We start from the raw sequence: 12,790 nt of genomic DNA on the forward strand, positions 1-12,790 counted from the left end.
TTTGTTTTCGAAGTAGAGGCCCTGATCCTTAACAGTGTCAGGCGCAGTACATCCATTTCGACGATGTTCAGCTGAAATGCATAGAACTTTTTACAGTTTTCCTGCCGGCCGGGGTGGCCGAGTCATTCTGGCGCTGCAGTCTGGAACCGCGCGACCGCTGCGGTAGCAGGTTCGAATCGTGCCTCGGGCATGGGTGTGTGTGGTGTCCTTAGGTTAGTTACGTTTAAGTAGTTCTAAGTTCTAGGGGACTGATGTCCTCAGAAGTTACATCCCTTAGTGCTCAGAGCCATTTGAACCATTTGAACATAATAACGATAGCGTATTTGACTGGATTCTGGAGATTGTAGTAAATGCCACATTATGTCATCTTATTCTCTTTCACACTGACATCGTGTTTTGGATTTTAGGCTTCGGAAAAAGTGAGTTAGGCATAATGTGTAGTACCACATTGTACTAATACATTTATAAAAACGGTGGTCTCGCGGTTCTAGGCGCGCAGTCCGGAACCGTGCGACTGCTACGGTCGCAGGTTCGAATCCTGCCTCGGGCACTGATGTGTGTGATGTCCTTAGGTTAGTTAGGTTTAAGTAGTTCTAAGTTCTAGGGGACTAATGACCACAGCAGTTGAGTCCCATAGTGCTCAGAGCCATTTGAACCATTTGAACCATCTATAAAACCACCCGAAAATATGAGTTTCGAAGAATAAGAAGGTGAACAGAATGTGGTTATAACTCGCTCCTAGAGATCCAAATGATTAAGTAGCCTACTTTCCTATATGATAAGTCAACGATTTGGGTCTTAAAAACAAAATTTTAAAAACGCGTTTTCTAGAGCTCCTGCAATTCCTCAAAGTTCATAACATGCACCACAAGATAGAAAATGTCTAAAAATATTACGGCGGAGGTCTTTCATCTCTGTCTACTGTTGAGAGTTCGATCGCAGATAAATACTAGTGACAAGCATGAAGATGACTGCTGCTAATAACATTCCCAGTGACTTAAGTTGTGCTCTTTGATTCCTGGCTAACCGCAAGCACGGAAATCGCTAAATATTTGGAAAAAATTGTGAATCATTTCTCACAAGGAAAAATATCAAGGTCACCGTCGGTTGTTTCACTCACAGCAATTTCATCTCCAGCAACTTCATAAAAAAATGGCTCTGCGCACAATGGGACATAACTTCTGAGGTCATCAGTCCCCTAGAACTTAGAACTACTTGAACCTAACTAAGGACATCACATACATCCATGCCCGAGGCAGGATTCGAGCCTGAGACCGTAGCGGTCGCGCGGTTCCAGACTGTAGCGCCTATAACCGCCTGGCCACCACGGCCGGCGCAATTTGGTATTTCGTTTTTTAAACATACAGAAATCCTGAATTCATTATTGAGCAAGTACGCTCTTACATGTAAGTAATAACGAATATTGCAGAAAAATACTTAACTTACAATAATATCAGTGTCTCAGAATGTGTTACATATAAGAAGAGGGGGAAAAAAATTATGCGCTTATATGTGCGAGAACCCATGTCTCTTCGTACCGCATTCCCGCGCGCTAGCCACTGGCCCACAACAGGACTATAATCCACAATTCTCGTACAGTTGCGTAGAGGGGTGTAGGCTGACTTCGTTGCCAAATGGTGCTGTGTAAGTCATAAATAAGTGATATTTTGGAAGGTTTCCAATATCAGACTCCACGTAATTGCTTTCCATTGTTACTTGAAATTTGTAAACACGTTTCGAGTTATTACAAACTAAACCATTTGTGGGAAAAAGTACACAGAGTCACTAGTAACTTCAGCTGCCCTCATGTAATATACGTAAGCAAAGCCGGTGTCTTATTATTTAATGAACTTTAAACTCTTATTTACATAAAAATACACTCCTGGAAATTGAAATAAGAACACCGTGAATTCATTGTCCCAGGAAGGGGAAACTTTATTGACACATTCCTGGGGTCAGATACATCACATGATCACACTGACAGAACCACAGGCACATAGACACAGGCAACAGAGCATGCACAATGTCGGCACTAGTACAGTGTATATCCACCTTTCGCAGCAATGCAAGCTGCTATTCTCCCATGGAGACGATCGTAGAGATGCTGGATGTAGTCCTGTGGAACGGCTTGCCATGCCATTTCCACCTGGCGCCTCAGTTGGACCAGCGTTCGTGCTGGAGGTGCAGACCGCGTGAGACGGCGCTTCATCCAGTCCCAAACATGCTCAATGGGGGACAGATCCGGAGATCTTGCTGGCCAGGGTAGTTGACTTACACCTTCTAGAGCACGTTGGGTGGCACGGGATACATGCGGACGTGCATTGTCCTGTTGGAACAGCAAGTTCCCTTGCCGGTCTAGGAATGGTAGAACGATGGGTTCGATGACGGTTTGGATGTACCGTGCACTATTCAGTGTCCCCTCGACGATCACCAGAGGTGTACGGCCAGTGTAGGAGATCGCTCCCCACACCATGATACCGGGTGTTGGCCCTGTGTGCCTCGGTCGTATGCAGTCCTGATTGTGGCGCTCACCTGCACGGCGCCAAACACGCATACGACCATCATTGGCACCAAGGCAGAAGCGACTCTCATCGCTGAAGACGACACGTCTCCATTCGTCCCTCCATTCACGCCTGTCGCGACACCACTAGAGGCGGGTTGCACGATGTTGGGGCGTGAGCGGAAGACGGCCTAACGGTTTGCGTTACCGTAGCCCAGCTTCATGGAGACGGTTGCGAATGGTCCTCGCCGATACCCCAGGAGCAACAGTGTCCCTAATTTGCTGGGAAGTGGCGGTGCGGTCCCCTACGGCACTGCGTAGGATCCTACGGTCTTGGCGTACATCCGTGCGTCGCTGCGGTCCGGTCCCAGATCGACGGGCACGTGCACCTTTCACCGACCACTGGCGACAACATCGATGTACTGTGGAGACCTCACGCCCCACGTGTTGAGCAATTCGGCGGTACGTCCACCCGGTCTCCCGCATGCCCACTATACGCCCTCGCTCAAAGTCCGTCAACTGCACATCCGGTTCACGTCCAGGCTGTCGCGGCATGCTACCAGTGTTACTCGTAAAGACTGCGATGGAGCTCCGTATGCCACGGCAAACTGGCTGACACTGACGGTGGCGGTGCACAAATGCTGCGCAGCTAGCGCCATTCGACGGCCAACACCGCGGTTCCTGGTGTGTCCGCTGTGCCGTGCGTGTGATCTTTGCTTGTACAGCCCTCTCGCAGTGTCCGGAGCAAGTATGGTGGGTCTGACACACCGGTGTCAATGTGTTCTTTTTTCCATTTCCAGGAGTGTAACACGTATTTTGAGATAATATAGACCGAAAACGTTTTTTTTGTGTTGTAATCATTCACACTAACAACCTAACGAAATAACATTTATAAGAAAGGAAAATAGTCTATTATGAACTCAGTTTGCAACCGGATGCGTCCCCTGGTCACTAAACACAAAGCTAAAACCCTTCACTATGTTCCAAATAACAAATTATAGTAGTACATAAACCACAGCTTACCGAACGACACGTTTTTGTTGTTGTTGTTGTAGTCTTCAGTCCTGAGACTGGTTTGATGCAGCTCTCCATGCTACTGTATCCTGTTCAAGCTTCTTCATCTCCCAGTACTTACTGCAACCTACTTCCTTCTGAATCTGCTTAGTGTATTCATCTCTTGGTCTCCCTCTACGATTTTTACCCCCCACGCTGCCCTCCACTACTAAACTGGTGCCCCCTTGATGCCTCAGAACATGTCCTACCAACCGATCCCTTCTTCTAGTCAAGTTGTGCCACAAACTCCTCTTCTCCCTAATCCTATTCCGTACCTCCTCATTAGTTATGTGATCTACTCACCTAATCTTCAGCATTCTTATGTAGCACCACATTTCAAAAGCTTCTATACTGTTCTTGTCAAAACTTTTTATCGTCCATGTTTCACTTCCATACATGCCTACACTCCATACAAATACTTTATAAACGACTTCCTGACACTTAAATGAATACTCGATGTTAACAAATTTCTCTTCTTCAGAAACGCTTTTCTTGCCATTGCCAGTCTACATTTGATATCCTCTGTACTTCGACCATCATCAGTTATTTTGCTCCCCAAATAGCAAAACTCCTTTACTATTTTAAGTGTCTCATTTCCTAATCTAATTCCCTCAGCATCACCCGATTTAATTCGACTACTTTGCATTATCCTGGTTTTGTTAATCTTGTCCTCCTTTCAAGACACTGTCCATTCCGTTCAACTGCCCTTCCAATTCCTTTGCTGTCTCTGACAGAATTACAATGTCATCAGCGAACCTCCAAGTTTTTCTTCTCGACGGCCATATCGAAATCCAAAACCACTAGGTACAATTGACGAAAAGTCGGTGTGGGAGGACCGTTCGGTAACTGGTCTCAGAAGCTTACTGAATAGGATATTCAAATAAAGAACCGAAAATTACGTCACTTCCGATGCTAACGTACTGCACCGATCGGTGTGAACGATATAGAACACGGCCCCAGGCGACGGTTCTCCAGTCGACTAGGATCCAGCCGATACGGTCACGAGCCGTGGACTGACGCCGCAGGCGATGTCGTCCTGTTAGGAGAGCCCCCATGTCGGTCGCCTGCTGCCAGAGCCTAATATCCCCGCACTTCCCAAAGGGATACGTTCGTCGTACGTCCCGCAATGATTGCTGCCATTATTTCAGGCAGTTGTTGCAAGCCCATAAGCACTGACACTCTATGAAAATGCTGCAGCTCTTGGTCGTTAGGTGCCAGCCGTCTGCCACTGCGTTGTGCGTGGTGAGACGTAATGCCTAAAATTTGATATCCTCGCACACTCTTTACACTGTGGATTGTGAGATGTTGAAGTCTATAACGATTTCCGACATGGAGTGTCTAGCTCCAACCATCATTCCAGTCTGTTAATTCCCGTCGTGCGGCCATTGTCACATCGGAAAACTTTTCGCACGAATCAGTTGCGTACAAATGACAGCTCTACCAAAGTACTGCCCTGTTGTACCTTGATACTACCGTCATTTGTATATGTGCGTATCGCTTTCCTGTGACTTTTCTGGTTGGCTGACTGCTTGATTTGGGGGCGGGCACTACACAGCGAGGTCATCCGTCTGACCGGAGTAGGGAAGGATGGGGAAGGACGTCGGCCGTACCCTTTCGAAGCAACCATCCCAGAAATTGCCTGAAGCGATTTACAGAAGTAAAGGGAAACCAAAATCAGGATGGAAGGGTGCGGATTTGCACAGTCGTCCACTGCGCCATCCTTTTTTTTTTTTGTCTATGGTGCGCAGATGGCAGTTATAGGAGTCGAGGGACACGGATGGGAAGCAATGGTTGGGAAGGGAGTGAGACAGGGTTGTAGTCTCTCCCCGATGTTACTCAATCTGTATATTGAGCAAGCAGTAAAGGAAACAAAAGAAAAATACGGAATAGGTATTAAAATCCATGCAGAAGAAATAAAAACTTTGAGGTTTGCCGATGACACTGTAATTCTGTCAGAGACAGCAAATCATTTGGAATAGCAGATGAACAGAATGGATAGTGTCTTAAAAGGAGGGTATAAGATGAACATCAACAAAACCAAAACGAGGATAATGGAATTGAGTCGAATTAAGTCGGGTGATGCCGAGGAGATATAAAATGTAGACTGGCAATGGCAAAAAAAGCGTTTCTGAAGAAGAGAAATTTGTTAACATCGAGTATAGATTTAAGTGCCAGGAAGTTGTTTTTGAAAGTATTTGTATGGAGTGTAGCCATGTATGGAAGTGAAACGTGGACGATAAATAGTTTAGACAAGAAGAGAATAGAAGCTTTCGAAATGTGGTGCTACAGAAGAATGCTGAAGATTAGATGGGTAGATCACATAACTAATGAGGAGGAATTGAATAGAGTTGGGGAGAAAAGGAGCTTGTGGCACAACTTGACTAGAAGAAGGGATCGGTTGGTAGGATATGTTCTGAGACATTGAGGGATCACAAATTTAGCATTGGAGGACAGCGTGGAGGGTAAAAATCGTAGAGGGAGACCAAGAGATGAATACACTACGTAGATTCAGAAGGGTGTAGGTTGCAGTAGGTACTAGGAGATGAAGAAGCTTGCACACGATAGAGTAGCATGGAGAGCTGCATCAAACCAGTCTCAGGACTGAAGACCACAACAACAACAACATGGTGCGCGACGCTTACCTTTTTTATTTTTGTATAGGAAATGAAAGGACTTGTTGAGGATTATTTTTTGTTTTTATTTATTTTTTATTAAATTTTTTTATAAGGAAGGGAAAATAAACATTTGCTCCATTTGTAATAAGAATAGAATGAACAAAGTATATATCATTTCCAGGCTGCCGTTGCGCAATATAAGAAATGAAATGAGTTTTTCGTTTTTTTTCTGTCATGTAGTAAACAGAACATTTTATCGTGCACAAAGGACTACCACTTCATTGTTGAAGTTAAGTTGCTCCGCTGCTCTGCGGGAAAAGAAAATGTTAAAACGAAAATGCGAAAGAAAAAATGCCTTCTGCATTCGTCAGCGCCTGGATACTATCTTACAATTCCGACAAGAACTAAAGTCCCAGCAAGCAATTAGGATTCATACATACAGATCACTGGCAACCTTTGATATCCGAAACATTGTATTTGAAGCATTTAACCGTTAATTATGATTTTCAGCATATTTCCAAATATCCTCCTGTACTGACAATGTTGGCTTATTTTAAAGTGGTCAATTTCTGTGTAATAATAATAGTCTAGGAAAGTAGCATGGCTATTCTGCATAATAAACGATGCTCTGTGGCCCATGATCCAAGTGGCAGCGTTGTTTTTTGCTCGTGGATACCTCAGTTTTTGTGGCTGAATGATCTCTAAAAGGTCTACACCACTGGGCGTCGTACGGTCTATCACTGACAATCGTTGACGAAGAAATGTTGTAATTTCTTCTGCATGTCCGCACGTGAACCTATGAAGAAGCGTATCGACTCTTCCGCATGCGTTACAGTTGGGCGTTGGATGAAGGCCTATTTTACGTAGCTTTTCATTCGTTGCTACTTTATCGTTGACTGTGAGATACCAGTCGGCTATGACGCGTGACGGTAACATGTCGCTGTGCACATTCCGCCATACTATACTCCAATGTGTATGTGGATGTTTGTCTTCGAGGCGATTCCTGTGGTTTGTTGTCATGAGAAGGTCATAAAATTTCCCGTTCGTCAGGCTTCCGTTATCGACGATGTTGTGTCGAATGTAGCTCATTTCCATGTAGTACAGTCGCACATGTCGGTAAGAAAGTGGAATGCCGGTGATATTAACGGGTGGGTCATGGCTATGAGACTTCCACCGCTGAATGAGGTTTCTGATGAGACTGGTCCTCCGGGTACGAAACTCCTTCCTCATGCGATTTAGGAGCAGGGTGACACATTTTTTTGTGTGCGTTAATGAGGTTAAGGCAACCTTTGGACGAAGGTATCGAACTGAAATTTGAAAATGCGCCCCCTAAAAAGAAACCAACATAACGCTTGTTGTATACTCTTGGCTAGATGGTCGGTGAATTTGCGCAAAATAATTCATCTTGCTTTTAATTGCTCGGTCGGTGACTTTCATGACCGCAGTGTGTGTCTCCTATGAATCGGATTTGAGAGAATGTAAAATTTTTAAATTGGCTCAGTAGTTGTATGAAGTAATTATACTTGAATGTTTGTTGTCCCTGGAAGCCGTTAGATAGTTTTCAACTGTGATGGATGACGAGACGACCCTTGTGCTGCTTAGGAATGCGCAGTGCGGTTAATGTCGACGGTGGGAACGTTTCCCTCTCGTTGTTCTAGGAGCAAGGTCGGCAAATGGCGGACCACGGCCCAGGTCTGGAACTCAGAAGGTCCAACCCTGGACAGCCAAGAAGTTCTTGAAAGTACAAATTACTCAAGCAAATTACTTAAAACGCTTTTTTTTCCTGTTGGTATACACCTGAGCGCCACTCTTTTTTTATAGTATTTTACAAGTAAGAGCGTGACTGATTTGAGTTGTTTGTGTTTGTTAGTTGCTATACAGTGTGGCGCAAAAGAGTGAAGTGCAGAGCAGGGGCGGAACGGAGCAAGGTGGCCGGTCCGCCTGCGTGTTACGCTGATCCACGTAAAAGTTCTGCACTCACGAAACCAATACCAGAATTTTATTTAATGGAAGAGTGAATTTTATTAATCGACGTCTGACTTTGGCAATTTATGAGGCCTCTCTTAATCGCAGCCCGCATATTCATTTTAAAGCAATTTTCGTGCTCGGAACTCGAACGAAAGGTGAAGGCCACTTTACGAAACTTTGATGTGAAATGACGATTGTATCCTTCGGGCGGATGTGTCCACGGCGGCTGCTTTGTGCTGCGTCGACACACACTTTGGTGCGGAAGGAACTCCTCTGCGATGCGTCGGGACCCTCTTTGTGCCGGTAGGCGATATTTTTATAAAGAAGGAATCTAAATAACATAAAATACACAAATTTTATCGTCCCTCTGTCAATCGTTGTTGCGATCTCGTACGCTCTTTACCGAGCGGAGTGGCTCAGTGGTTAGCACACTGCACTCGCATTCCAGTACGCCATCATGATTTACACTACTGGCCATAAAAATGGCTACACCAAGAAGAAATACACATGATAAACGGGTATTCATTGGACAAATATATTATTCTAGAATTGACATGTGAGTACATTTTCACGAAGTTTCGGTGCATAGATCCTCAGAAATCAGTACGAAGGACAACCACCTCTGGCCGTAATAACGGCCTTGATACGCCTGGGCATTGAGTCAAACAGAGCTTGGATGGCGTGTACAGGTACAGCTGCCCATGCAGCTTCAACACGATACCACAGTTCATCAAGAGTAGTGACTGGCGTATTGTCACGAGCCAGTTGCTCGGCCACCATTCAGCAGACGTTTTCAATTGGTGAGTGATCTGAGGAATGTGCTGGCCAGGGCAGCAATCGAACATTATCTGCATCCAGAAAGGCCAGTACAGGACCGGTCGTGCATTACCCTGCTGAAATGTAGGGCTTCGCAGGGATCGAATGAAGGGTAGAGCGACGGGTTGTAACATATCTAAAATGTAACGTCCACTGTTCAAAGTGCCGTCAGTGCGAACAAGAGGTGACCGAGACGTGTAACCAATGGCACTCCGTACCATCATGCCGGGTGATACGCCAGTATGGCGATGACGAATACACGCTTCCAATGTGCGTTCACCGCGATGTCGCAAACACGGATGCGACCATCATAATGTTGTAAACAGAGCCTGGATTCATGCAAAAAAAATGACGTTTTGCCATTCGTGCACCCAGGTTCGTCGTTGAGTACACCGTTCCAGCGCTCCTGTCTGTGATGCACCGTCAAGAGTAACCGCAGCCATGGTCTCCGAGTTGATAGTCCATGCTGCTGCAGACGTCGTCGAACTGTTCGTGCAGGTGGTTGTTGTCTTGCAAACGTTCCCATCTCTTGACTCAGGGATCGAGTCGTGGCTGCACGATCCCTTACAGACATGCGGATACGATGCCTGTCATCTCGACTGCTTGTAATATGAGGTCGTTGGGATCCAGCACGGCGTTCCGCATTACCTTATTTTGGTAACAGCCATTGGATGTCCACCAACGCGAGCAGCAATGTCGCGATACGATAAACCGCAATCACGGTAAGCTACAATACGACCTTTATCAAAGTCGGAAACGTGAAGGAACGCATTTCTCCTCCTTACACGAGGCATCACCACAACGTTACACCAGGCAACGCCGGTCAACTGTTGTTTGTGTATGAGTAATCGGTTGGAAACTTTCCTCATGTCAGCACGTTGTAGTTGTCGCCACCGGCGGCAACCTTGTGTTAATGCTCTGAAAAGCTAATCATTTGCATATCACAGAATCTGCTTTGTGTCGGTTGAATTTGGCGTCTGTAGCACATCATCTTCGTGGTGTAGCATTTTTAATGGCCAGTAGTGTATTTACATGATTACTTGATGTTTGTCAATATCTTAGTTCTATCAAAAGAGATGTGAAGAGCTATTTTAGTTCACTACTTACAGTAAAATTTTATGGAACTTTTGATAAGTTGATTTGTTGTGTCGCTTTAAGTTGGTGGATTAGTTGGAATACTGTGGAAAGCAAAGCAATGAAATCCAGAAAAAAATAGACTGCAATTGGCTTTCCAGCTAACAAAAGATACATAGAACAAAAAATCCCTTTCAAGGGGGTCCAAAAGTCCACATTACAAGACAGTGATTAAGACAGAAGCACTGTTTGTTTGCAGAAATACTAAACACGAATTTCAAAGGCCACATGGAGAAACTTGAGCTAAAGGAAAGAAAAACTTTAAGAAAAATCATAGGACCAACGTTTCAATACAGTAAGATTATATATATCATAAATGAAACTCTCTACAAGAAAACTGAAAAACGTTCAGATATTTTGCGAAAAAGGAGGATATATTTTTATGGTCATCTTTTCAGACTGAATTCCAACAGATTAACCTTTGATTTTTTCCATAACCGCAAAATGAAACCCAACTGGTTTAAAGAAACTGACAAACATCTAGTAGAATTAAAGATTCTAGAAAATTCACTTGTTGATGCAACAGCTAAATTAATTACTAAAGATGAAAATAAAAGGTTCCAAGACAAATTTACGCAAACACTTCATCTCGGAAGAAGGGAGGAAAAGAGTATCAGAAAGAATGAAGAAATACTGGGCCCTAAGAAAAGAACAACGCACAAAGAAATGGTTGATCTAGCGTGCCCCAAAGAGTGTGAAACGAAAGAAGAAAGAACTCGTAAGTTAAAAGAGCGACGGTACGAAATCGCTATATTAGCGGACAATAAAAATATGCCGAAACATCGTTGCGTGTGCGTTGGACCCTTACTAAACACCAGAAGCCTGTTTTAAGACTCTAAGAGAGTAAAAAGAAATAAGTAGGAAAGAAGCAATACAAGATGAATGGAAATTTTGACTGCTGACAATAAAAGCGGTGCAGAAGACGCGTCGTTACTACACAGCACTTGATGAACCCCGTGGTATTGCTGATAAAGAACAAATGGCTTCTTTCGTGCGAATTTTGTATAGTGAAAGTAGGGCATTTAGGGAAGAATAGCTAGCAATATTGAAGTTTTAATATAACACTCGAAGAGAAGATATATTCAAGACTTTTAATGATATCATAAGAAAATGAAACATTAGTTAAGATAAAAATGGTCTCTCTTTCAACTGACGGGGCCCCAGCGAAGATGGTCAAAGAAGAGGGAGTAATAAAGAGAATGAAGGATAAGAATGGTGAGCTGCTGCCGTATCTGTGCATAATTCACCAGACAGCCCTTTGTGACAACTTAAGTTGTCGTCGGAAAACGAAAGGCGAATTGACTGAATGTTTCTGGCAAATATAAGAAGAACTAGAGCCTTCTCCTTAGACATCTTGGATACACAAGAAGCAAGGAAGCGTGTGGTGTTCCCAGCAAACTAACGGGGTATGCTAGCTTAGGCTTTTCTTAAACACATTCTGAAACATTTAAATGCGCTCAATACCACGCTACAAGAAAATGTGAAAATAATATGCGTTCTGTTGCGAAGTGTCTTCTTTCCGTCGAAAGGCACTTATTTCTGAAAAGGGCATTTCAAGTAAAGAATTTATACTTTAGAACAATTGTTGAATACGAAAATAACTCTGAAACAGACATTGCAATATTTTCAAATTCGATGTCAGATCTTAAGAAGGAATATGCAGGAAGATTCGAAGACTCCAGAGAGATGGAGAAGCTGTCGTAGTTGTTAAAATCGCCTTCTGAAGTTTCTCCAGCGGCAGCATGAAATAATGTGGCATCGAAGTTATTGCGCCAATCAAATGGAGGTAACAGACTTGCAGGATCGAATTTCCTGGAAAACGCATAAAACTCAAGCCGCTGAAGAATTTTAGTGCAAATATGATCCAGATAAATATGGCAATTGCAAAAAAAAAGTAGACATTTTCCTCGCAACTATGTTTGGCTGCATGTATTGTTGTGATACTTCATTTTCAAATATTAGACAGGTGCGAGAAGGACTGGCGCAGTGAGGGCTCCGTACAAACTTACATGTTGTACGTAGGCAGTTTACCCTCTCTGCGAATCGATGGTATTGACAATTTTTGCCTGTTATCGACATTCATACTGACAAGATGTCGGCCCCAGGGATTGGAAGACTTTGAAATTTCCTCCCGAACTGGCGATGAAGGCCCAACGGTTCCGTCTGGCTGCTGTGTCATCCTCAGTCCAGAGGCGTCACCGGATGTGGATATGGAGGAGCATGTGGTCAGCACACCGCTCTCCCTGCCGTATGTCAGTTTACGACACCGGAGCCGCTACTTGTCAATCAAGCAGCTCCTCAATTTGCCTCACAAGGGCTGAGTGCACCCCGCTTGCCAACAGCGCTCGGCAGACCGGATGGTCACCCATCCAAGTGCTAGAGCAGCCCGACAGCGCTTAAGTTCGGTGATCTGACGGGAACCGGTGTTACCACTGCGGCAAGGCCGTTGGCGGAAGACTTTGGAGAGTGTTTTAATTTCAGGTCTGAAGTCGGATGACAAATGATTAAAGAAATACTTTTTTGTGTGACGTAATTAAAAATTAACAATTTCAGACTTTTCCCTTTACTGACACTGTGAAACCGATGCGCCAGCGATAGGATACATCATCACCTACATAGCGATAAAGTGAAGATATTCTCGTCCGAACACTTCAGGACTGTACCGTGTATATCAGAAATCCGGTAAAACAGCAAATCTCCGACA

At 44.3% G+C, this 12,790-nt stretch overlaps 1 protein-coding gene and 1 pseudogene across 1 annotated transcript in view; both read right to left on the bottom strand.

The window, feature by feature from the left end:
* LOC126292291 (potassium voltage-gated channel protein eag) overlaps positions 1-12,790 on the bottom strand; it is a 1,528,023-nt gene that overhangs the window by 485,271 nt on the left and 1,029,962 nt on the right. The window lies entirely within an intron of this gene.
* Positions 12,420-12,537, bottom strand: LOC126292358 (5S ribosomal RNA; annotated as a pseudogene).

This window comes from Schistocerca gregaria, chromosome 9 (genome assembly GCF_023897955.1).
Source record: "Schistocerca gregaria isolate iqSchGreg1 chromosome 9, iqSchGreg1.2, whole genome shotgun sequence".
NCBI classification, from domain to species: domain Eukaryota; kingdom Metazoa; phylum Arthropoda; class Insecta; order Orthoptera; family Acrididae; genus Schistocerca; species Schistocerca gregaria.